The sequence below is a fragment of the Mustelus asterias genome, chromosome 7 (genome assembly GCF_964213995.1).
Source record: "Mustelus asterias chromosome 7, sMusAst1.hap1.1, whole genome shotgun sequence".
Classification (NCBI taxonomy): Eukaryota; Metazoa; Chordata; class Chondrichthyes; order Carcharhiniformes; family Triakidae; genus Mustelus; species Mustelus asterias.
In genome coordinates, this window is record NC_135807.1 from 55,284,558 (window position 1) to 55,310,418 (window position 25,861).

Below are 25,861 nucleotides of genomic sequence, written 5' to 3' on the forward strand. Positions count from 1 at the left end.
TGGCACATCCCGGTTGGGCCCCGCCTCCTGGGGAGAGGTATAAGACCCTCTGCTCCGGCGGGACCCCTCCAGTCTGAACTGGTGTACTCGTGTTAGTTAGTTCCATTGTTTGCTAATAAAAGCCTTCAATAGCTGAAGCCTTGTTCCACGTGCTTGATTGTCGCGCATCAGCGTAGTTTAGATTTTTTACATTGGTCAGGTCCCTGTGCTTGACCAATAGGACTTGGAGCTGAGGACAAAGATCCCACGCGCCTGCACAAAAAGCAAAAAGGGTGAAGACGCCCCCCCCTGGGAGAAGCGAGAGAGACAGGGAGATGTTTTAAAAAACGGGCAAGATGACAGGGAAAGGTTAAAAATGAAGTTCCCAGTAAGGGAAGAAGACAGAGAAAATAGGAGATGTGCCTCAAAGTATTTTTATAGTATAGAGGTTTGCCATGACATATAAAAGGTTGGGCATCACTGTTCTGGTCAATGACCCTTGTATAATTTCCTCAGGAGTGGTCCTAGGGATAGGCCATCCTAGCTTTCACATGGATGGCATTATCCCGTCAAATACCTAACAGTGGCACAACTTGTGGAAGTTGATGCAGCCATTTTACCTAAAAAAAGGAAGTCTGTTTTACTTCTGCTGAACTCTTTTCGGCTCAAACAATGTTCTTGCTTTTCATTTTCAGTAAAATTAAACTGACATTTAATATTAAATAAATCTGGTTGTGGTGCTAAACATGTTGTCAGTATTTGTGCAAACCTGCAGGTGGCAGTGTTGAGCCCTCTAACAGTGTTTGCTCGCTGTTATTCTTAACCGTTCCCTTTCCTCAGGTACAATGACCTTTCCTCATTGTCATTACTCAAAATCCCAAAAAAACAACTCCCAACCACTGGCCCCAACCCCTCCCCATGCTCAACCTCTCCAAAGTTCTTAACTCTGTGCTCCCCTTTTCTGGAATTCCATACTTGAAGCCTGCAATCAGCATTGAAAGAGTCCTTATCAAGGTCACAAATGGTCCCCAATGTGAATGTGAGACACAATTCTTCCTTATCCTGCTCTCCCTATCTGAAGCATTTAGCACAATTGACCGCACCATCCTTCTCCAATGTCCCTACTGCATTGTTCAACTAAGTGAGATTACCCTCGCCCGCTTCCAATCTTATCTACCCGATTGTAATCTGTGATTGTAATCTCTTCCTGTTTCTGCACCATTACCTCGAGAGGATCTGTCCTTTCATGATGATCCCCTTCTATATCTCAGGCTGCCCCTCAGTCACACCACATGATCAAGTGTTAAATGTACACTGACCATACCCAGTGCAACACCACCTTGCCACCCTCTCTTCCAACTTCTTTAATGTCTTTGATTCATCATGCTGCTTACTTACTATCCAGTCAGATGAGAGGAAATTTCTTCCAATTAAACGTCATAGAACATAGAACAGTACAGCACAGAACAGGCCCTTCGGCCCACGATGTTGTGCCGAGCTTTATCTGAAACCAAGATCAAGCTATCCCACTCCCTATCATCCTGGTGTGCTCCATGTGCCTATCCAATAACCGCTTAAATGTTCCTAAAGTGTCTGACTCCACTATTACTGCAGGCAGTCCATTCCACACCCCAACCACTCTCTGCGTAAAGAACCTACCTCTGATATCCTTCCTGTATCTCCCACCACGAACCCTACAGTTATGCCCCCTTGTAATAGCTACATCCACCCGAGGAAATAGTCTTTGAACGTTCACTCTATCTATCCCCTTCATCATTTTATAAACCTCTATTAAGTCTCCCCTCAGCCTCCTCCACTCCAAAATGACCAAAGTGATTATATTCAGCCCTGTTACAAACTTTGTTGTTCGACTGTCAGTTTCATCACCCTCCCTGGCTATTATTTCCTATTTGACCAAGAGCTTACGAGCTTCTGAGCTCATAAGCTCTCCATTAGCAAGAACACCTACTTCCACCTCTGGAGTTCCACTCACCTCCTGCTGAAACCCTTATTCATGCTTTTGTTATGTAGAATTATAGGATGGAATAGTTGCAACTCAGAAGGAGACCATTCAACCCATAAACTCTGTGCTGACTCTCTGCAGAACAACTCAATTAGCTCCACATGCCTGCCCTTCCCCAGAACTCTCTAATGTTTTTCTCTTCGGATACTTTTCCAGTTCTCTTTTGAAGGCCTCGATTGGATCTGCCTCCACCACATTCAGTCCACTTGCTACTAAAGATTTTTGTCATGTCGGTGTTGGTTTTCTTACCAAACACCTTGCATCAGTGTCCTCTGATCCTCACCTACTACCTTAAGTAACAATTTCTCTCCATCTACTCTGTCCAAGCTCCTCATGATTTTGAATATTTCTGTCAAATCTCCCCTTCCCTTCTCAAAGAAGACCAGCCTCGGCTTCCCAATATACCCGCATTATTGAAGGCCTGGAACCATTTTTATAAATCTATTCTTCATCCTCTCTGATGCCTTTGCATCCTTCCCAAAGTGTGGTGTCCAAAATTGAACACAACACTCCAGTTGAGTTTAAGCCAACGTTTTGCAAAGGTTCATTGCAGCTTCCTTGCTTTTGTACTCCATGGCCCAAACTTTCATCCCTGGTTTTGTGTTCGGTGAGTGGGGAGATTTTCTGGCTCGGCAAACCCAACCTTTAAAAATATCCACCCATCGGTCAGGTTTTCAGTCATGGGGCAGTGGGCTGAAATAAAACTTGGGGCAGGTGATCCAGAAACAAATGTAGAGGCTGCTAGGTGCGGAGGCATGCAAGGCCTGCCTCTGTGCTCTGGCAGTGCGTTTAAATGAATGAGAAATAATAAAACAAAAAACAATGTCAATGTCAGCAGAACAAGGCAGAGAGTCATCGACTTCAAGAAGCATAGTAGAGGGCATGCTCCTGCCTACATCAATGAGGATGAAGTGGAAATGATTGCGAGCTTCAAGTTTCTAGGTGTCCAGATCGCCAACAATCTGTCCTGGTCCCTCCACGCTGATGCTATGGTTAAGAAAGCCCACCAATGCCTCTGCTTTCTCAGGAGACTCACACCAACTTTTACAGATGCACCATAGAAAGCATTCTTTTTAGTTGTATTACAGCTTGGTATGGCTCCTGCTCTGTCCAAGAGCACAAAAAGCTACAAAGGGTCATGAACGAAGCCCAGTCCATAACGCAAACCAGACTCCCATCATTGACTCTGTCTACACTTCCCGCTGCCTCAGAAAAGCAGCCAACATAATCAAGGACTCCACGCACCCCAGACATACTCTATTCCACCTTCTTCTGTCGGGAAAGAGATACAAAAGTCTCAGGTCACGTACCAACCGACTCAAGAACAACTTCTTCCCTGCCGCCATCAGACTTTTGAATGCACCTACCTCATATTAAGTTGATCTTTCTCGACACCCTAGCTATGACTGTAACACTACATTCTGCACCCTCTCCTTTCCTGCTTTATGAACGGTATGCTTTGTCTCTGTATTGCGCAAGAAACATTACTTTTCACAGTATACTAATACATGTGACAATTATAATAAATCAAATCAAATCAAATCAAAACATCCCCCAAGCCCCAACTGTACACATGCCCAATGCCCATCCATGCCAACCTATGCAGGAGGTGAACAGAGCCTGGGCAGAAGGGGATAGGGGCAGTGTGGAGGTGGGACAGTATAGAGATGGGCAGCAGCAGACCTGGGCAGAGTGAGCATGGTGCAGAGTTGGAGTGGCATGGAAAACAACAGAACCGGGGTGGCAAAGGGTGTTGTGCAACTGGGGCAGCAGGCAGCAGCATGGTATTGGGTTGGCAGGGCCAGGGTGACAGGGGACACGGTTGGGCAGCAGGGGACGGGGCCGAGGCAGCAAGGATGGGGCCTGGGTGGCAGGGGACAGAGCCTGTAGGCAGGGGGCGGGGCCAAGACAGCAGGGGTGGGGCCTGGGCAGCAGGAGAGACAGGGACGGCAGGGGGTGGAGCTGGGAAGCAAGGGGTGGAGCTGGGAAGCAGGAGGTGGCGTTGGGACAGCAGAGGGCGGAGCTGGGATGGCTGGGGGCGGAGTTGGAGTGGCAGGGGCGGAGTCGGGGTGACAGGGGGTGGAGTCGGCGTGGCAGAGGGCGGAGCTGGGATAGCAGGGGCGGAGTTGGAGCAGCAGGGGGGCGGAGTCGGGGTGACAGGGATGGAGTTGGAATGGCAGGGGGCGGAGCTGGGATGGCAGGAGGCGGAGTTGGAGTGGCAGGGGCGGAGTCGGGGTGACAGGGGGTGGAGTCGGCGTGGCAGAGGGCGGAGCTGGGATAGCAGGGGCGGAGTTGGAGCAGCAGGGGGGCGGAGTCGGGGTGACAGGGATGGAGTTGGAATGGCAGGGGGCGGAGCTGGGACAGCAGGGGGTGGAGTTGGGGTGGAAGTGGGCAGAGTCGGGATGGCAGAGGGCGGAGCTGGGATGGCAGGGGTTGGAGCTGGGATGGCAGGGGGCGGAGTTGGGGTGGCAGGGGGTGGAGTCGGGGTGGCAGGGGGCAGGGCTGGGAGAGCAGGAGGCGGGGTCGGGCAGCCGGGGATGGAGCTGGGATGGCAGGGGGCGGAGTCGGGGCGGCGGGGGGCGGAGTCGGGGCGGCGGGGGGCGGAGTCGGGGCGGCGGGGGGCGGAGTCGGGGCGGCATGGGACGGAGCCGGGACGGCAGGGGGCGGGGCTGGGACGGCAGGGGGCGGGGCTACTGTTTCCAGCGGTGTCGCCATCTTGGAAGTTGGAAGGTTGGAGTGAATCGGCGTCGCCGGCGGAATGATGGTTTAGTTCCCGGGGCCTGCAGCCAGCGGTTCGGCTTTGCATCGGGTTCTCGCTAATTGCTTGGTGTGGAGCTGGCGGACGGAAGAGGCCATGAGCCGGGCGGCACAGTGAGTCGGGCCCAGGCCGGACCGGATCAGTTGGCGGAGCGGCTCCCGCGGCAGGAGGAAGAGTTGTGGAAGTGATGCGGGTGTGAGGAGGAGAGCGAGCCCGGACTGGAGAGCTGGTGAGCGGGGCCTGCGGCTTGGGCGACCCCGGTCTGTACCCGGGAAGGGTTCGGGTGCCCGTCTCGCTGAACCGAGTTCAAATAGGATCAGTGCAAGGCCATTTATCTCCATTCCCCCCTCCTGCACCACTCCCCACTCCCCAGTTTCTCTCCCCCCCCCCCCCCCCCCAAAACCAGATTTCTTCCCCTCCTCCCCCCCCCCCAAACCAGGTTTCTTCCCCCCCCCCCAAAACCAGGTTTTCTTCCCCCTCCCCCCCCCAAACCAGGTTCTTTCCCCCCCCCCCCAAACCAGGTTTCTTCCCCCCCCCCCCAAACCAGGTTTCTTCCCCCCCCCCCCCCCCAAACCAGGTTTCCCCCCCCCCCAAACCAGGTTTCTTCCCCCCCCCCCAAACCAGGTTTCTTCCCCCCCCCCCAAACCAGGTTTCTTCCCCCCCCCCCCAACCAGGTTTCTTCCCCCCCCCCAACCAGGTTCTTCCCCCCCCCCCAAACCAGGTTTCTTCCCCCCCCCCCAAACCAGGTTTTCTTCCCCCCCCCCCCCAAACCAGGTTCTTCCCCCCCCCCCCAAACCAGGTTTCTTCCCCCCCCCAAACCAGGTTTCTTCCCCCCCCCCCCCCAAACCAGGTTTTCTCCCCCCCCCCCCAAACCAGGTTTCTTCCCCCCCCCCCCAAACCAGGTTTTCTTCCCCCCCCCCCCCCCAAACCAGGTTTCTTCCCCCCCCCCCCCAAACCAGGTTTCTTCCCCCCCCCCCCAAACCAGGTTTTCTTCCCCCCCCCCAAACCAGGTTCTTCCCCCCCCCCTAAACCAGGTTTCTTCCCCCCCCCAAACCAGGTTTCTTCCCCCCCAAACCAGGTTTCTTCACCCCCCCCCCAAACAGGTTTCTTCCCCCCCCCCCAAAGCAGGTTTCTTCCCCCCCCCCCCCCCCCAAAGCAGGTTTCTTCCCCCCCCCCCCCAAACCAGGTTTCTTCACCCCCCCCCAAACCAGGTTTCTTCCCCCCCCCAAAACCAGGTTTCTTCCCCCCCCCCAAAACCAGGTTTCTTCCCCCCCCCCAAACCAGGTTTCTTCCCCCCCCCCAAAACCAGGTTTCTTCCCCCCCCCCAAACCAGGTTTCTTCCCCCCCCCCCCCCCAAACCAGGTTTCTCCCCCCCCCCCCCCCCAAACCAGGTTTCCTCCCCCCCCCCCCCCCAAACCAGGTTTCTCCCCCCCCACCCCCAAACCAGGTTTCTCCCCCCCCCCCCCCCCCCAAACCAGGTTTCTCCCCCCCCCACCCCCAAACCAGGTTTCTCCCCCCCCACCCCCAAACCAGGTTCTCCCCCCCCCCCCACCCCCAAACCAGGTTTCTCCCCCCCCCCCACCCCCAAACCAGGTTTCTCCCCCCCCCCCCCCCACCCCCAAACCAGGTTTCTCCCCCCCCCCCCCCCAACCAGGTTTCTCCCCCCACCCCCACACCAGGTTTCTCCCCCCCCCCACCCCACACCAGGTTCTCCCCCCCCCCCACCCCCAAACCAGGTTTCTCCCCCCCCCCCCCCCACCCCCAAACCAGGTTTCTCCCCCCCACCCCCAAACCAGGTTTCTCCCCCCCCCCCCCCCCCAAACCAGGTTTCTCCCCCCCACCCCCAAACCAGGTTTCTCCCCCCCCCCACCCCCAAACCAGGTTTCTCCTCCCCCCCCCCACCCCAAACCGGGTACCTCCCCCCCCCCACCCCCAAACCAGGTTTCTCCCCCCCCCCCCCACCCCCAAACCAGGTTTCTCCCCCCCCCACCCCCAAACCAGGTTTCTCCCCCCCCACTCCCAAACTAGGTTTCTCCCCCCCACCCCCAAACCCAGGTTTCTCCCCCTCCCCACCCCCAAACCAGGTTTCTCCCCCCCCACCCCCAAACAGGTTTCTCCCCCCCACCCCCCAAACCAGGTTTCTCCCCCCCACCCCCAAACCAGGTTCTCCTCCCCCCACCCCCAAACCAGGTTTCTCCCCCCCACCCCCAAACCAGGTTTCTCCCCCCCACCCCCAAACCAGGTTTCTCCCCCCACCCCAAACCAGGTTTCTCCCCCCCACCCCCAAACCAGGTTTCTCCCCCCCACCCCCAAACCAGGTTTCTCCCCCCACCCCCAAACCAGGTTTCTCCCCCCCACCCCCAAACCAGGTTTCTCCCCCCCACCCCCAAACCAGGTTTCTCCCCCCCACCCCAAACCAGTTTCTTCCCCCCCCACCCCCAAACCAGTTTTCCTCCCCCCCACCCCAAAACCAGGTTTCTCCCCCCCCCAAAACCAGGTTTCTCCCCCCCCCACCCCCAAACCAGGTTTTCTCCCCCCCCACCCCCAACCAGGTTTCTCCCCCCCACCCCAAACCAGGTTTCTCCCCCCCCCCCCCCCAAAACCAGGTTTCGTCCCCGCCCACCCCCAAACCAGGTTTCTTCCACCCCCCCACCCCCAAACCAGGTTTCTTCCACCCCCCACCCCCAAACCAGGTTTCCTTCTCCCCCCCCACCCCCAAACCAGGTTTCTTCCCCCCCCCCATCCCAAACCAGGTTCTTCCCCCCCCAGCCCCAAACAGGTTTCTTCCCCCCCCCCATCCCCAAACCAGGTTTCTTCCCCCCCCCCCACCCCCAAACCAGGTTTCTCCCCCCCCCACCCCCAAACCAGGTTTCTTCTCCCCCCCCCACCCCCAAACCAGGTTTCTTCCCCCCCCCACCCCCAAACCAGGTTTCTTCCCCCCCCACCCCCAAACCAGGTTTCTTCCCCCCCCACCCCCAAACCAGGTTTCTTTCCCCCCCCCCACCCCCAAACCAGGTTTCTTCCCCCCCCCACCCCCAAACCAGGTTTCTTCCCCCCCCCCCCCACCCCCACCCCCAAACCAGGTTTCACCCCCCCACCCCCAAACCAGGTTTCTCCCCCCCACCCCCAAACCAGGTTTCTCCCCCCCACCCCCAAACCAGGTTTCTTCTCCCCCCCCAAACCAGATTTCTTCTCCCCCCCCCCCCCACCCCCAAACCAGGTTTCTTCTCCCCCCCCCCACCCCCAAACCAGGTTTCTTCTCCCCCCCCCCACCCCCAAACCAGGTTTCTTCCCCCCCCACCCCCAAACCAGGTTTCTTCCCCCCCCACCCCCAAACCAGGTTTCTTCCCCCCCCCACCCCCAAACCAGGTTTCTTCCCCCCCCACCCCCAAACCAGGTTTCTTCCCCCCCCCCCCACCCCCAAACCAGGTTTCTTCCCCCCCCCACCCCCAAACCAGGTTTCTTCCCCCCCCCCCACCCCCAAACCAGGTTTCTTCCCCCCCCACCCCCAAACCAGGTTTCTTCCCCCCCCACCCCCAAACCAGGTTTCTTCCCCCCCCCACCCCCAAACCAGGTTTCTTCCCCCCCACCCCCAAACCAGGTTTCTTCCCCCCCACCCCCAAACCAGGTTTCTTCCCCCCCCCCACCCCCAAACCAGGTTTCTTCCCCCGCCAACCCCCAAACCAGGTTTCTTCCCCCCCCACCCCCAAACCAGGTTTCTTCCCCCCCCCCACCCCCCAAACCAGGTTTCTTCCCCCCCCACCCCCAAACCAGGTTTCTTCCCCCCCCACCCCCAAACCAGGTTTCTTCCCCCCCCACCCCCAAACCAGGTTTCTTCCCCCCCCACCCCCAAACCAGGTTTCTTCCCCCCCCACCCCCAAACCAGGTTTCTTCCCCCCCCCACCCCCAAACCAGGTTTCTTCTCCCCCCCCACCCCCAAACCAGGTTTCTTCCCCCCCCACCCCCAAACCAGGTTTCTTCCCCCCCACCCCCAAACCAGGTTTCTTCCCCCCCCACCCCCAAACCAGGTTTCTTCCCCCCCACCCCCAAACCAGGTTTCCCCCTCTTCCCCCCCCCCCCCCCCCCCCCACCCCACTCCACCCAAAACCAGGTTTATCCCCCCCCTCCTTGCCACTGGGGGGTATCTCCACCCCCCTCGCCACCCACTCACTCCCCCCTCTTGTTTCTCCCCCTTAGCCCCCCACCCCTCTGGTTTCTCCCCCTTAGCCCCCCCCCCTCTGGTTTCTCCCCCTTAGCCCCCCCCCCCTCTGGTTTCTCCCCCTTAGCCCCCCCCCCTCTGGTTTCTCCCCCTTAGCCCCCCCCCTCTGGTTTCTCCCCCTTAGCCCCCCCCTCTGGTTTCTCCCCCTTAGCCCCCCCCCTCTGGTTTCTCCCCCTTAGCCCCCCCCCTCTGGTTTCTCCCCCTTAGCCCCCCCCCCCTCTGGTTTCTCCCCCTTAGCCCCCCCCCCCCTCTGGTTTCTCCCCCTTAGCCCCCCCCCCCTCTGGTTTCTCCCCCTTAGCCCTCCCCCCCCCCTCTGGTTTCTCCCCCTTAGCCCCCCCCCCTCTGGTTTTTTCCCCCTCACTGCTCCCACCCCCCCCCCCCCTTCTGGTTTCTCCCCTTCACCCCCCCAATTCAAATTATGCATTCGTGTCAATGTGTATCTAAAATTACTTCATATTGATGCAAAAGCAGTGATGTTACAGTACTAGAAATCTCCCTGTAACTTACTACGTCTTAATGAACTTTTAGAGTCATAGAGGTTTGCAGCATGGAAACGGGCCCTTCGGCCCAACTTGTCCATGCCATCCTTTTTTTTAAACCCCTAAGTGTCCCAATTGACCCGCATTTGGCCCATATCCCTCTATACCCATCTTCTCCATGTAACTGTCTAAATGCTTTTTAAAAGACAAAATTATACCTGCCTCTACTACTATCTCTGGAAGCTTGTTCCAGACACTCACCACCCTCTGTGTGAAAAAATTGCTCCTCTTGACACTTTTGCATCTCTCCCCTCTCACCTTAAACCTATGCCCTCTAGTTTTAGACGACCCTACCTTTGGGAAAAGATATTGACTTTCTAGCTGATCTGTGCCCCTCATTATTTTATAGAGCTCTATAAGATCGCCCCTCAGCCTCCTACACTCCAGAGAAAAAAAGTCCCAGTCTATCCAGCCTCTCCTTATAACTCAAACCATCAACTCCCGGTAACATCCTCGTAAATCTCTTCTGCACTCTTTTTAGTTTAATATCCTTTCTATAATAGGGTGACCAGAACTGTACACAGTATTCTAAATGTGGCCGTACCAATGTCTTGTACAACTTCAACAAGAAATCCCAACTCCTGTATTCAATTTTCTGACCAATGAAACCAAGCATGCTGAATGCCTTCTTCACCACTCTATCCATCTGTGACTCCACTTTCAAGGAGCTATGAACCTGTACCCCTAGATCTCTTTGTTCTGTTACTCTCCCCAATGCCCTACCATTAACTGAGTAAGTCCTGCCCTGGTTCAGTCTACCAAAATGCATCACCTTGCATTTATCTAAATTAAACTTCATCTGCCATTCGTCAGCCCACTGGCTTAATTGCAATCCAAGATAACCTTCATGTCGACTATGCCACCAATCTTGGTGTCATCTGCAAACTTACTAACCATGCCTCCTATATTCTCATGCAAATCATTAATATAAATGATAAATAACAGTGGACCCAGTACTGATCCCTGAGGCACACTGCTGGTCACAGGCCTCCAGTTTGAAAAGCAACCCTCTACAACCACCCTCTGGCTTCTGTCAATCTCCACATTCTGGCATCACCACATTCTGTCAACAAGCCAGTTTTGTATCCATTTAGATACCTCACCCTGGATCCCGGGAGATTTAACCTTATGCAACAACCTACCATGCGGTACCCTGTCAAAGGCGTTGCTGAAGTCCATGTAGACAACATCAACAGCACTGTCCTCATCTACCTTCTTGGTTACCCCTTCAAAAAACTCAATCAAATTTGTGAGACATGATTTTCCACTCACAAAGCCATGCTGACTGTCCCTAATCAGTCCTTGTGTCTCTAAATGCCAGTAGATCTTATCTCTCAAAATACCTTCCAACAACTTACCCACCAAGATGTGAGGCTCACCTGCCTGTAATTCCCAGGCTTTTCCCTGCAGCCCTTTTAAAACAAAGGCCATTTGCCATTCTCCAATCTTCAGGCACCTCACCTGTGACTATCGATGATTCAAATATCTCTGCTAGGGGACCTGCAATTTCCTTCCTAGCCTCCCACAATGTCCTGGGCTACACTTCATCAGGTCCCGGGGATTCATCTACCTTGATGCACTTTAAGACTTCCAGCACTCTTTTTCTGTAATATGTACACTCCTCGAGACTTCACTATTTATGCCCCCAAGTTCCCTAACATCCATGCTTTTCTCAACAGTAAATACTGATGAGAAATATTCATTTAGGATCTCGCCCATCTCTTGTGGATCTGCACACAGATAACCTTGTTGATCCTTAAGAGGCCCTACTCTCTCCCTAGTTAGCCTTTTGCCCTTTATGTATTTGTAGAAGCTCTTTGGATTCTTCTTTGTCTTGTCTGCCAAAACAATCTTGTGTCCCCTTTATGCCTTCCTGATTTCTCTCTCAACTCTACTCCTACACCCCCCTATACTCTTCAAGGGATTCACTTGATCCCAGCTGCCTATGCATGTCAGGTGCCTCCTTCTTTTTGACCAGGGCCTCAATATCCAGGGTCATCCAGGGTTCCCTACTTCTACCAGCCTTGCCCTTCACTCAAAGAGGAATGTGCTTTTAAAAGATGAAATATTTCACTGTTTTTGGAAGCCTTGTTCGGACCCTGTGGATTACTGTGCTGTGCTTTACTAATTTTGGTAGACCTACCTATTTAAATCTTATGTAACTTATTTATTTAGGTGAGGTAAGGTTTGTCATTGCAGAAACTCCACCCTAAAATAAAAGTGGCGGTTGTGTACACCAGTCATTCAGTGTCTGATTAACTATGTTCATAAACCACAATTAATATATGCTTAGTGAAACAGTTGTGAAAGTGTAGGAGTAGGAGAAACATTGAATCTTAGTGGCAAAAAGTGACATTTTTAAATTGTAACTGAGTAGTCTAATTTGAAAATATGCAAGATGTAACACGTTAGGATTTATAGTAAACTGTCTCCCATACTCCATTTTAAAAAGTCTTGTGCAGCATAGTTTTGTTATTGAGTAATTAACAAGTTACTACCCATGTATTCATTGTGCATACATTGTACCCTGTTATAAAGTAGTTGGAAACTGGATGCAAATGTATTTTTTGTGACATTGTTTCACCCAGCGGGTAACAATGCCAATGAAAGGATGTTTTCCCATTCGCCGAAACTTTAGGCTTAGATTTTGATGTCTCCTGGATGGCAAAGAGTTTGTCATTCATCTTGCTGTTAGCTACCTACGGATTTCTGTTTGACGTCTGGCATCATTTCTAGCACTGTGTCCTCTATATAGGATCTGTGGCATCTGTGAGCAGGGCAAAGATCAGCATGGCTCTTCAGTCTGTTAAGACCCAAGTCAAGGGCTCCAAAGTGTTTTGTGAAGTTAGCCTAGACCCTGAGTTTTATATTTGATTTTGGCACTGGTGAGCATGTGTTTCACTCAAGGTATGATTCAAGTGACTCATTAGGAAGCTTTTATCAAAGAAAGTTTCTTTAAAAATACAGTTGGAATTTAACAAAATAATTAGCATAACTTTTACCAATTACAAGACTTAAACATGACACACAACTCTTAACAGCTTGTTCCAAGTTAAAGCGCCATCCCACAGACATAACATCCTTCTCTCGCATTAGCACAAAAACAAGTATGCTCACATAATGCCGGATTTCCAGCTTTTTAACACTTCAGGACAGCGAACCCAACATCTATCTTCCTCCAAACAGTAAAATCTCAGAGGTAAAACCAGTCTGTGGCAGCTTTCCTCACAGTACACTTAAACAGCAAAATTCCAACTCCGGGGGAAGGGGGGCGGGGGGGTGGTGGGGGGGGGAGGATGAAACACTGCTGTTTCTCGGTTTCAAGCAGATTTTGAAAGAAAAACTAAAACTAGAATGCTCTGTGAAAAATAGCTGTCCTCAGTCACATGACATGACCTGTCAATCACCCCCAATCAAGCTTCACTCAGCAATCCCAGAGGAACATTAAAACCACAGAACACTGCATTAGTTCTGATTAAAATCAACAGGATGTCAATTATACTGCTTCAGTAACAATAAAGGATACTGACTATAGACAACACGGTGCTGACAAAACCTCCTACAGAGGGACATGATTAAAATACATTTATTAAAGTCACAGTATCATCACAAGTCAGTCAAATTGAAGGATCCTCTCAGAGTCACAATGATTATACATCAGGCAACATGGACTGTGGGAGAAACTGGAGCACCCGGAGGAAACCCATGCAGACATGGAGATCATGCAAACTCCACATTGACGGTCATCCAAGACCGGAATTGAACCTGGGTCCCTGGCGCTGTGAGACAGCGGTGCTAACCACTGTGCACGTACTCTGGAAGTTGCTGTCAGGCATCTGCCATTATAAAACCGAATGTTTATACTTTATGAAAATTCTCATCACAACTTTCAGGATAGTATTCTAAAGCATTTAGTGGTGACATGAATGGAGAATACTTATCGGAGCCTAATTTTCCTATTCACAGAGCCGTTTATGGGGATGTCACTTAAAAGCACAGTATCATCATAAGTCAATCAGATTGAAGGATCCTCACAGAGCCACAAAGATTATACACAAGGAAACATGAATTAGATTTAAATAGTGTATGCAAAATGAAATAAGAAATGAGAGAGTTTTCTCTGCGGGTTGTGAGTCTCTGGACCTCTCCCTCAAAAGGCAAAGGAGGCAGAGTCTTTGAACGTTTTAAAGGCAAAGTTAGATAGATTCTTGATTAACGGGAGGGTTAAGAACATAAAACATAACATAAAAACTAGGAGCAGGAGTAGGCCATTTATTAAAAAACTAGGAGCAGGAGGGCGGCACGGTAGCACAGTGGCTAGCACTGCTGCTTCACAGCTCCAGGGTCCCGGGTTCGATTCCCGGCTCGGGTCACTGTCTGTGTGGAGTTTGCACATTCTCCTCGTGTCTGCGTGGGTTTCCTCCGGGTGCTCCGGTTTCCTCCCACAGTCCAAAGATGTGCGGGTTAGGTTGATTGGCCAGGTTAAAAAAAAAAATTGCCCCTTAGAGTCCTGGGATGCGTAGGTTAGAGGGATTAGTGGGTAAAATATGTGGGGGTAGGGCCTGGGTGGGATTGTGGTTGGTGCAGACTCGATGGGCCGAATGGCCTCCTTCTGCACTGTAGGGTTTCTATGACTTGGTCCCTCAAGCCTGCTCCGCTATTCAATAAGATCATGGCTGATCTTTTTGTGGACTCAGCTCCACTTATCCGCCCACTCACCATAACCCTTAATTTCTTTACTGTTCAAAAATTTATCCTTGCCTTAAAAATATTTAATGAGGTAGCCTCAACTGCTTCACTGGGCAGGGAATTCCACAGATTCACAACCCTTTGTGTGAAGAAGTTCCTCCTTCCCCTTATTTTGAGGCTATGCCCCCTAGTTCTAGTTTCACCCACCAGTGGAAACAACTTCCCTACTTCGATCTTATCTATTCCCTTCATAATCTTATATGTTTCTATATGATCTCTCATTCTTCTGAATTCCAATGCGTATAGCTCTGAATTCCAATGAGTATAGCAGATTTAAGATTTAGGGTAGACAGGAATGTGGGGCTAAGCTGCAGTCGGATCAGCATTACCTTACTGAATGGTGAAGCAGAGTCAAGTGGCCGCCTTCTGCTCCTAATTTGTCTGTTCTTAAATTAAGGTAAAGTTTAAAAACGTTTGTCACAAGTAAGGCTTGCATTAACACTGCAATGAAGTTACTGTGACATTCCCCTAGACGCCACAGTCCAGCGCCTGTTTGGGTCAATGCACCTAACCAGCAAGTCTTTCAGAATGTGGGAGGAAATCAGAGCACCCGGAGGAAACCCACACAAACATGGGGAGAACATGCAAACTCCATACAGACAGTGACCCAAGCTGCGAATTGAACCCGAGTCCCTGGTGCTGTGAGGCAGCAGTGCTAACCACTGTGCTACTGTGCTAGGTTGGGAAATACAGGTGGAACTTGAGAGAGATAAACAGAAAAGGTTAAACAAAAATTACAATCTCCAGCACAAGTTTTCTTAGGGAGCAAAATTCCATACTGTTTCTGGGCCTGAGAAGTTTTTCAATAATTTTACATATCGCTCCATTTAAAACTCAACTACTCCTGATTGCAGCAACTCAAACATATTCAACTGCTTTCAGTGCGGAACTGGTGATCAAGTTCAGCCTCAAACTATTGCAGTCATTTCAAAATTGGGTCTGTTAGCGAGGACTGCAACATTGCACCTTGTGGAGGAAAAGGATAAACTAACAGCAGCTTACAGATTTCCATTCTTAACTAAAGTGCATAGGATCCCTACAGTGTAGAAGGAGGCCATTCGCTTCATCAAGTCTACATCATCTCTCTGACAAAGTATCTTATTCAGGCCCTCTCCCCCAACCTATCCCTGTAACCCCACACATTTACCATAGCTAATTCATCTAACTTGCACATCTTGGGACACGAAGGGGCAATTTAGCATGACTTGGACTGTGGGAGGAAACCAGAGCATTTGGAGGAAACTCGCGCAGTAAGGCACCCAAGACCGGAATTGAACCTGGGTCGCTGGTGCTGTGAGGCAGCAGTGCTAACCACTGTGCCGCACACTCTGGAAGTTGCTGTCTGGCATCTGCCATTATAAAACTGAACGTCTATAGCCTTAAGAAAATTCTCCGCAACTTTCAGAATAATATTCTAAAGTTTTTCAATGATGGCATGAATGGAGAATACTTATCAGAGTCTATATTTCCCATTCACAAAGCCATTCAATGGGGATGTCATTACATTGGAATGACTGTTCCCAACATACCTCTGGGAGTCAATTTTGTTACGAATGCAAGGTTTTATGAGATGGTTATGTTTGGACAGTCTCTTTTAATTTTGCCATGGGAGAGAGGGATAGTAGGCTTTGCCAGGCAATAGTTAGCATGGGGAGCGGGGGCCCAGATTGAGTGCTATTGAAATGCGCGTGCCAGATTTAATACCTGAATACAGAGAGCCAGATGTTTTTGGTATTGCAATCTTACTGTCTCAGACTGGAGACAGGGAGCAGCTGCTGCGAGCAGCGAGAAAATACATTTTTTCTGTTAACTTTTAGACAAAATATGGATGAGACGATGTTCTGTTCAAAGAAGTAGAATCGTGGAAATTTAAGGATTCTGGAAGCTTCTTCCTGGTATGGCGAGGGAAGTAATCTTCAGAGTGGACCTGGTTGCTGAAAGTTAGTTCAGGAGTTCTCAGGAGATACAGAGGGTCGTGGTTTTTAATAGTCACTGAACGTCAACTCAGCAAAACTGGGAGAAGAGCATTGGAAGCAAGGAGTGCCTTTGGACTATTTTCGATCAATATGCAATTCTGCGGAGAATGTAATGTAACCTTTTATTTAATATATGTCTGTGTGTGTGGTTAGTGGTCACGTTAAGACAGTAACAAATGTTATCTTTTGTAGTTTAGAATATTGGTTGCCAACTAAATGTTTAGTCAATATTGATTTTAGTTTTTGTTACAGTAAAATTCTTAGAACGCAATCTTGTCACACAATTCCTTTCAAGTTAGTCCCTGTGAATTCAGATCCTTTTTTAAAGTAATTAGTGTCGAAAGGGATGTAATAATATGGAGATGAATTGCATTTGGTGAGCAGAAATCATAATTGTAACTATATTGCTGCCTGACAGGAAAGTTAGTGTTACATGGTTTACACTAACTTTAATTTTAAAATATTGTTAGTCAGAACAGTGCTCTTTAAAAAAAAAAATCCCTTAATCAAAAACAAGTCTGACAGAGATCTGCTTTATCCAATAACTTAATACTGAAAGTAATGACATTGTGCCCTTGAAATATAAAGAGATCTGTTGGCCGGTATAACCTTGGGATACAAGCAACAGCATTTACGTTATTCCCTACTTAAAGCTCTCCTAGCATGTTCCAAGCCAAAGCATGGTGTGGTATTAAGTGGAATTAAGCTCCCATTTTGTCTTCAGTGAGGAGAGAATGTAGGAGTGATATTCTCAATTTATACTGTGCATTATGTCACAAGCATTGATAAAGTGGCAACTAGAAGAAAGATACTGTTGGTGAACAAAAGCATATTTAAAATGAAAATGTAAGATGAGAAACCACAAAATGATCAAAAACTATATATTGCTGAACCACTTCCAGTGAAGGATATTTAGCAATAAATAATGGCTTTTATTTTGTTGAGCGTTTCTCTTTAGGCTGCAGTATACGTTTGTGTTACTCAGTAGTAGATTCAACATGTTTCACAATTGGCATTGTGATCATCAGGGTATTTGTGAAAAAAATGCTGCCAGAAATCCATCTGTGTATGTTGAGAAGTACTGCAGTTCAAATTACAACACGTGCTTGGGAAGGTGAGTATGTAATAATGTGAAATTAGGTGAAAACAATATTTTGGAATTGCACTACTATGGTATGATCCAGCACATGCTTCAGACCCACTGAACATGATAAAGGTGCAAAGCATTCTGGGTGGTGGACTTACATGTCCATCACCAAGAATGGTTTGGTAGCACCACTACTGACCAAGCTCGGTGAGTCCTGAATGGCATTGCCTCACAGAGCCAGGGACCCAAGTTCGATTCCTGACTTGGGTCACTGTCTGTGCAGAGTCTGCACGTTCTCTCCATGTCTGCGTGGGTTTCCTCCCACAGTCTGAAAGACGTGCTGGTTAAGTGCATTGGCCATGCTAAATTCTCCCTCCGTGTACCTGAACAGGTACCGGAGTGTGGCGACTGTGGGATTTTCACAGTAACTTCATTGCAATGTTAATGTCAGCCTCCTTGTCACAAATAAACTTTTTTAAAAATCTGCCAGACTGGGCCTGTGGCAGGTGGTGAGTGAACTAACGAGCGAAAAGCCTACTAGTCATCTATTGCAGAAGCATCTGTCCATGTCAGGATAATTAGAGGTAACCACCACAGAATCGTCACAAACCCTCCACCATGTTTTGTGGCTCAAATATTGTGCTAAATGGGATGTATTCAGATCAGATCTAACAGGTCAAAATTGGGCATTCATGAGGTTCTGTGGGCCATCAGCAGCAGCAGAATTGTATTCAACTGCAATCTCTAATCTCATGGCCCAACATAGCCCCACCCTTCCAAACTGTAGGAGAAGACTCCACAAATGTCCCCTTCCTCAATGATGGGGAAGGCTAGCACATCAGTGCAAAAGACAACACTGAAGCATTTGCTGTCTCCTTCAACTAGAAGTACTGATCAGATATTCCAACTCAACCCCTTGGCCAAGCTCAAAGGCTATGGGCCCTGACAAAAATACTGAAGCCTTGTGTTCCAGTACAAGTTGTGCCTCTACCCAAGCTGTTCCAACACAGCAACAACACTAGCATCTACAAGCTAATGTGGAAAGTCCAGCCAGTTACAACCCAACAGCCTCCTCTTGATCATCACAGTGATAGAAAGTGTTGTCAACAGTGCTATCAAGCAGCACTTACACAGCTTTTGAGTTTTGAATTCCACATTCCAATCTACCATGGTAACCTTTGATTCCTTTCTTAACAAGAATCAATCTACCTCCGCCTTAAAAATATTCAGTAACCCCCACCTTCACCGCCTTCTGAATCCCAAAGTCGCATAACCCTCAGAAAAAAATTCTCCTCATCTCTGTCCTACAAGTGCGATCCTTAATTTTTTAAAAAGTGCCTGAAAGGAAATAGAGCCTGGATGGAATATGCGGGTCTGGCCCTGGGCCAAAACTGCGGCATCGAGCATACAAAATATTTGTAAACACAGCAATTAATTAGGAAAGCTAATAGAATGTTATTGCGTATTGTGAGGGGAATTGATTGCAAAAGTAGGGAGTTTATACTTCATTTGAACAGGGCATTGGTGGGACCACATCTGGAATATTGTGTACCGTACTGGTTTCCTTATTTAAGGAGAGATGTAAATGCATGAGAAACAGTTCAGAAAAGGTTTACTAGACTATTATCAGCAATGGGTGAGTTTTATGAGGAAAAGTTGGACAGTTTAGGCTTGTACCTGCTGGAGTTTAGAAGAGTAAGTAGTCTCACAACATCAGGTTAAAGTCCAACAGGTTTATTTGGTAGCACGAGCTTTCGGAGCATTGCCCCTTTATCAGGTGGAGTTTAGAAGAGGAAGAGGTGACTCGATTGAAATGCAAAAGATCCTGAGATGTCTTTACTGGATGGATATGGAGAGGACGTTTCTTCCTGGGGAAGGACCTAGAACTAGGGATAACTTTAAAAATAAGGGGTCGCTCATTTAAGACAGATGAGAATTTTTTTTCTCTCGAGTCATGAGTCTTTAGAACTCTCTTCCTCAAAAGGTGTAGGAAACCTAGTTATAAATTTTTTTACGGTAGAGCTAGATAGATTCTTGAATAACAAGGGAGTAAAAGGTTATCGGGAGTGGGCAGGTATGTGGGTGAGATTGCAATCGAATTGGGTGTGATCTTATTGAATGGCAGAGCAGGCCAACTGACCTACTCCTGTTCCTAATTTGTATGTTCATATATATGCTTGCATTTTTTATGCTGGTTTATGTTAATTAAGGCCCAATTGTTCAATTGACTATTAATTTTCTCCAAAATCTTTGTTTCTAAAAGCAAGTTCACCACTGAGGCTAAATTGACTGGTTAGTAGTTGCTGGACTTCTCCTTACACACTTTGTTGAAGAAGGATTAACACATGAAATTTTCAACTACCCCTGGGAGTTTGGAAAACTATGGTCAGTTTCTCTAAAACCTCAACATCCTCAGATGCATCTGATCCAATCCTGATGACTTCTCAGCTTGAAATAAAGCCAACCTTTCTAATACCTCTTTATTAACTTTTAGCCCAACTACTTTTTCACTGTCTTGGGTAGCACCTTTCTTGGCTAAAGCACTCATTTAGTACATTAGCCATGTCTTTTGCCGCCATGCACAAATCCCTATTTTTGGACCCCAAGTGGTCCCACTCCTTTCGCCACCCTTGCTTTATATGCTGATAGAAGACTCTTAGCTTCCCTTTTATACAAGCTTCAAACCTCTCTCTCACATTTCTTTTTCCAATTCCCCTCTGAACTTTCTATATTCATGGGAAAGCGAATTGCGTGGAGGATGCGGAAAGTCTGCAGAGAGATTTGGATAGGCTAAGTGAGTGGGCGAGGATCTGGCAGATGGAGTATAACGTTGACAAGTGTGAGGTTATCCACTTTGGAAGAAATAATAGTAAAATGGACTATTATTTAAATGGTGAAAAATTACAACATGCTACTGTGCAGAGGAACCTGGGGGTCCTTGTGCATGAATCACAAAAACTCAGTTTGCAGGTGCAGCAGGTGATCAAGAAGGCAAATGGAATGTTGGCCTTTATCGCAAAGGGGATGGAGTATAAAAGCAGGGAGGTCTTGCTGCAATTGTACAAGGTACTGGTGAGGCCGCAACTAGATACTGTGTGCAATTTTGGTCCCCTTATTTGCGGAAGGATATATTGGCCTTGGAGGAAGTACAGAAAAGGTTCACCAGGTTGATACCGGAGATGAGGGGGTTAGCTTATGAGGAGAGATTGTGTAGATTGGGCCTGTACTCGTTGGAGTTTAGAAGGCTGAGGGGAGATCTTAAAGAGACATATAAGATAATGAAGGGGCTCGACAGGGTAGAAGCAGAGAGATTCTTTCCACTTAGAAAAGAAACAAGAACTAGAGGACACAGCCTCAAAATAAGGGGGAGTCAGTTTAGAACAGAGTTGAGGAGGAACTTCTTCTCTCAGAGGGTAGTGAATCTCTGGAATTCTCTGCCCATTGCAGCAGTGGCGGCTACCTCGTTAAATACGTTTAAGTCACAGGTAGTTAGATTTCTGATCATTAAGGGTTATGGGGAGCGGGCGGGTAAGTGGAACTAAACCACTATCAGATCAGCCATGATCTTATTGAATGGCGGGGCAGGCTCGAGGGGCTAGATGGACTACTCCTCCTCCTATTTCTTATGTTCTTCAACCTGTTTCACACCTGTATTATCAACTTGATATCTGTCATATGCGCATTTTTCTGCCTCATCTGACACTTGTTATCTGGAGAGTTCTGGACTTTTGTCCTGCCTTTTCCCTCTTCTGGGAACATCCCTGTACTGTGCCTGAACTATTTCCTCATTGTTTCGTACTACAGTTTTGCCCACCCCTCACATTAGCTAATAAAAATTGTTCACTGTAAATTGCAAGTTATCTTAGTACACACATTTTCCTGAACTTCTATGTTGCATCATATTTCTCCAAGCATTTTTGGGAGAAATTATTCTCAGAATATCATTCCTTTTAACAAAACTTGCAATTACATGCTTTCACTCCTGTCACCGTATCTCCACTGTTCTTAGTGATTTTTGAACTCACTGTTGCACTGGTAAAGTCTAATGTGAGTCATTCCCCTGTACCCGAACAGATGCCGGAGTGTGGGGATTTTCACAATAACTTCATTGCAGTGTTAATGTAAGCCTACTTGTGACACTAATAAATAAACTTTAAACTTCATATTGGAGTGTATTCTAACACCACATCTAAAGGGATAGTAAAACTGTTGAATTCTTGCAATCTTTATGCTTCTAAAATCCAAGGCTAGAATTAAATAATCATTGCCTCCTTGGTTCCTGATTATTAGTCTCTTCAATCTTGGCATATTATACACTGTTGTACTTCCTCAGATTAGGTTAACAAAATTACTTGTGTCTATAAAGTGCAAGTTATCCCCTTACAGCTGTTAGTAACATGCTTGCGCTTTAGCTAGGCATTTGTGTACAACATGGGATTGAACTTTTCTTTTTCTATGGTCTTAAAAATTAGTCCATACAGTACTACTACGTGATGTTTAATATATTTATTGAAAAGTTCCTCTCCATTAACTTATTTGGGATGTTATCCCACTTAAGTTTAGATGGATTTCCGATTAACTCATTAAACACTGATATGCTATTATTCCGAAGTCGATAACAAGGTATTTAATTTTGAACTTTAAAGAAATACATTAATCAGAGTATAAAGACACATTTTGATATATCTAGTCTGCAACATTTATAGTCTTAAGCAGTTCTCCTTGGTTGGTAGGAATATTATTAACATTTTCCAGTTTTGAATTTCCTCATGCCACTTTGAAAAGAACGTTCAGAAGATATAAAACCCACTTCTGGTGGAGTCCACAGTTAATACAAAGGGAAACTTAATTTATTGTGACGTGATATTTTGCATGCCTGTGCACATACCTGTTCAAGCACATCAAATTCTGTTGGTATTTGAGATTACATTGCAAGGCAGTGTCTGCTTGTCTGAGCATTGTCTGTTTCCAGGAAAAACAGATTCATGTGCACTAATATTGTGGCTGTTTTGCACTCTGCATATTGCAGTTTCATAGTTCAACGTATTGAGGCCAAAAATGGAACAAACTGGTATCTCTTGCTATGCTGAACTCCAGTCTCGAATGCATACTTTGATTAGTTTAAACTTGTTATCCTTAAGCAAGTTCTTCCACCACAAATGTTTCACATTTCACTTTATGGAGGAAGGTATGGGGGAGAAAAAAAATTATTCCCTTGCCAACCCCCAGTACAGCCAGTCACAAAACATTGACTTGAACTGTGGAAGTTTATGGCTCAATATGCTCTGCCTTCCAGACTGATTCAGAGAGGCAGTATGGCACAGGAGATGGAAATGAAGATTTGCTGTGCGTGGTATGGCATTGTGAATAAAGGCACTGTTTAATGTTGCATTAAGTTGTACAGATGAGAAAAGGTCCAAAGTTTTCGGACTATGCAGAGGTAACTGCTCATACTTTGAAAAGCAGTTACAGCGCTATACTTAGCTTCAGTGGCCGTGGATTGGAAGGGAAAAATCAGCTTGTGTTGATTGGGAACTTGAACAAAAAGAAATGAGGTTTTTCATTGGTTGTGTAACTTGGTTGTTTTCCCTGAGTAAATGCTCTCTTTTTGGAGTTCCGTTCTCTCTAAGCAATTTGTGCTTTTTGTTGTTGTTTGACAACCTCTGAAGTATCAGGTGGTATCAAAAGGTCAAACTTTCTTTTTAAAAACAGCATAGCTGGTGAACTCTGTGTCATTGCATGCACAGTGTTCCAATACGATGTCAAGAAGTTATTTACCCGTTTTGACAATGTCCCTTGGTCCTTTGATGCTTTGAGTGTTTAAGTGACTGTACAGATCATTCAGCCAATCCATTATGGGTGAATGGTACAGAGCCAACTTGATGTGTTGTATACTATTTCCTTTCAAATAGTCTTCTAGAAGTGAACTGTGTCCCATTGTCACTTACTATTTGCTCTGGTCTTTCAAATCTAGCAAATATTTCATCCAGCTTCTCATGGATTTCATGATCACTACTTCTGGCTGTTTAAAATTTTAGACATATTAGTGTACTGTTGGGCTTAATTATGAGCTTGGCTTCAATTCCTGTCACTGAGCCCAGTGAATTTTCAAACATACTTTTGTACTTTTCCAAAAGTTGCTGTAGGTCAGTCTTCTCATCAACCTGTTGATTTACAGCTCTTGAGTTGAGTTTAATTTTCCCAACAAGGCTCTACCAAATAAAGCAAGCAAGTCCCCAAAGATAATGTGGAGAGGCAGCTCCGCTATTTGTCCATTCACTTCCACTTTTACCCTAATGTATCCTTCTAGTGGTATGACCTCTTCTGGATACATTCATAGAATAACATTTGATGGTTTCAACAGCTGATGCTTTAGCTTCTGCTTATATATTGTCTCAGATATCAATGATACTGCCGCCCCAGTGTCATCCTCCATTTTGACTAGCTTACCATTGAATATTGGGAATCGCAAAATGTTGTAAATCGCCCTGAACTGACAAGACGCCTAGCTTCAGTTGGCTTGGCACATTATCTTCTAAGGGGTCTTCATCTTTGCCTGTCGTCTTATAGATTCTTCTTATAGACTTCAAGGTGTTCATTTTTCTTGCACATATTTGGTGTAGGGAAAGTTTGCCATGTCCAGCATACATTGGCAATATGGCCCTATCTGCCATAATTCTTGCACTTGTTTTCCCTAGACAAGCATTCCCCTGCTGAGTGTCCAACATGTGCACATCGGTAACATGCTTGTAGTTTTGCAGAGTTATTTCTAGTGGTTTCTATTTTGTGGATCTTCACCACAACTCCTTTCTGCGAAGCCTTTTATGCAGCCAGCTCTATTGACACTGAAATGTCTACTGCTGATTTAAGAGTCAGTGTACTTTCAGTGAGCAGCCTTCGCTGGGTAACTTTTTTCTGGAGCCCACACACCAACCTATTGTGAAGAAAATCAAGCATTGCACCAAATTCACAGCTTTTAGCTAATCTTCATAAGGTCACCACCAACTTGAGGGTATGGGTAGGTTAAGTGAATGGAACAAAATTTGGCAGAAGGAGTTTAACATGAATAAGTGTGAGGTTATTCATTTTGGTAGGAAAAATGCGAAGCTAAATTATCTAAATGGAGATAAACTTTGGAGTGCTTCGGTGTAGAGGGATCTGGGTGTTCTCATGCATGAATCGCAGAAAGCTAGTATAGGTACAGCAGGTAATCAGAAGGCAAATCAAAATTGTCATTAATTGCTAAAGGAATAGAATATAAAAGTAGTGATGTGTTGCTGCTACTATACGAAGCATTAGTGAGACTGCACTTAGAATATTGTGTACAGTTTTGGTCCCCTTGAGGAGGGATGTAGTTACATTGGAGGTGGTTCACTTGATTGATTCCAGAGATGAGAGGTTTGTCTTGGGAAAAGCGATTGGACAGTTTAAGCCCGTCTCCCCAGAGTTTAGAAGAATGCAAATAGATCTAAATGAGGGGAATTGAAAAAGTAGACGTGGAGAGGATGTTTCCTCTGGTAGAGCAATCTAGAAGAAGGGGTCGCAGATTTAAAATAGATGAGGGGAAATGACTTCTCTTAAAGGGTTGTGAGTCTGTGGAATTCACTCCCACAGAGTGTGGTGGATGTTGGGACTTTGAAAAAATTGAAGGAAGAGGTGGACAGATTTTTAATTAGTAAGGGCGTGAAGGGATCTGGTGAACATGCAGGAAAGTGGAGTTGAGGCCAAGATGAGATCAGCCATAATTGTATTAAATGGCAGAGCAGGCTCGGGGCTAAATTGCCTGCCCCTGCTCCTAGTTCTTATGATTCGTACGAAATGCAGGCCCAGCCAGTAGTGCCCACATCGCCTGAATGCATAAAGAAAAGAAACTGGTTGGACTATTCTCAAATATAAGGATTTTTGAAAAATTGTAGCTAGCCCATCCACTATCTCTGCAGCTGTCTGTTTGGGAAGCCTATGGTGTAGGCCAGTGGTTCCCAAACTTTTTTCACTGGGCCGCACTTTCGGAATAAAAATTTGCTCGCGCCACACCGAATTTTTTATTGATAAGAAATACATTCAAAAACAAAAAAAAACAACTAGTAGTGCTTGATTCATAACATAGAACACAACTACTTTATAATATGATCATGGGACATCCAGAAAGTATAAAACAATCACTTTGGAAAAATATCTAATCCATGTTTAAATGTTTCTTTGATTGTCCTTGAATCTTCCCGCCACACTTACTATCCTCTCTTGCCGCACCAGTGTGGCGCGCCGCACCCTTTGGGAACCACTGGTGTTGGCCATTACCTTCTGAGGATATGTTGGATTTTAATCCCTCAAATCTCTCCAGTACTTTTTCATTTCCTCACTTTTTAGCCCTCGGGTTACTGTCAATTTCTGGTCCGAAACTTGTCTTCTGCTGTAAGGCAGACACAAAATATTTGTTCAGTACTCTGCCATTTTCTCATTCTCCTGGTAATTAATCCTGCCTCTACTAAGTGACCAACATTTACTTTAACTACATTTTTCCTTTTTATATA

At 47.3% G+C, this 25,861-nt stretch overlaps 1 protein-coding gene across 4 annotated transcripts in view; it reads left to right on the forward strand.

Annotated features, from left to right (window-relative positions):
• Positions 1-4,674: 4,674 nt before the first annotated feature.
• Positions 4,675-25,861, forward strand: part of LOC144495723 (tyrosine-protein kinase Yes) — a 94,893-nt gene continuing 73,706 nt past the window's right edge. For 2 of the 4 annotated variants that reach the window (XR_013498314.1, XM_078216075.1), the window contains exon 1: positions 4,675-4,989. The gene's annotated coding sequence lies outside the window, so the exon portion shown is untranslated. The remainder of the gene's footprint in view (positions 4,990-25,861) is intronic. The other 2 variants (XM_078216076.1, XM_078216077.1) reach the window with 2 other exon arrangements.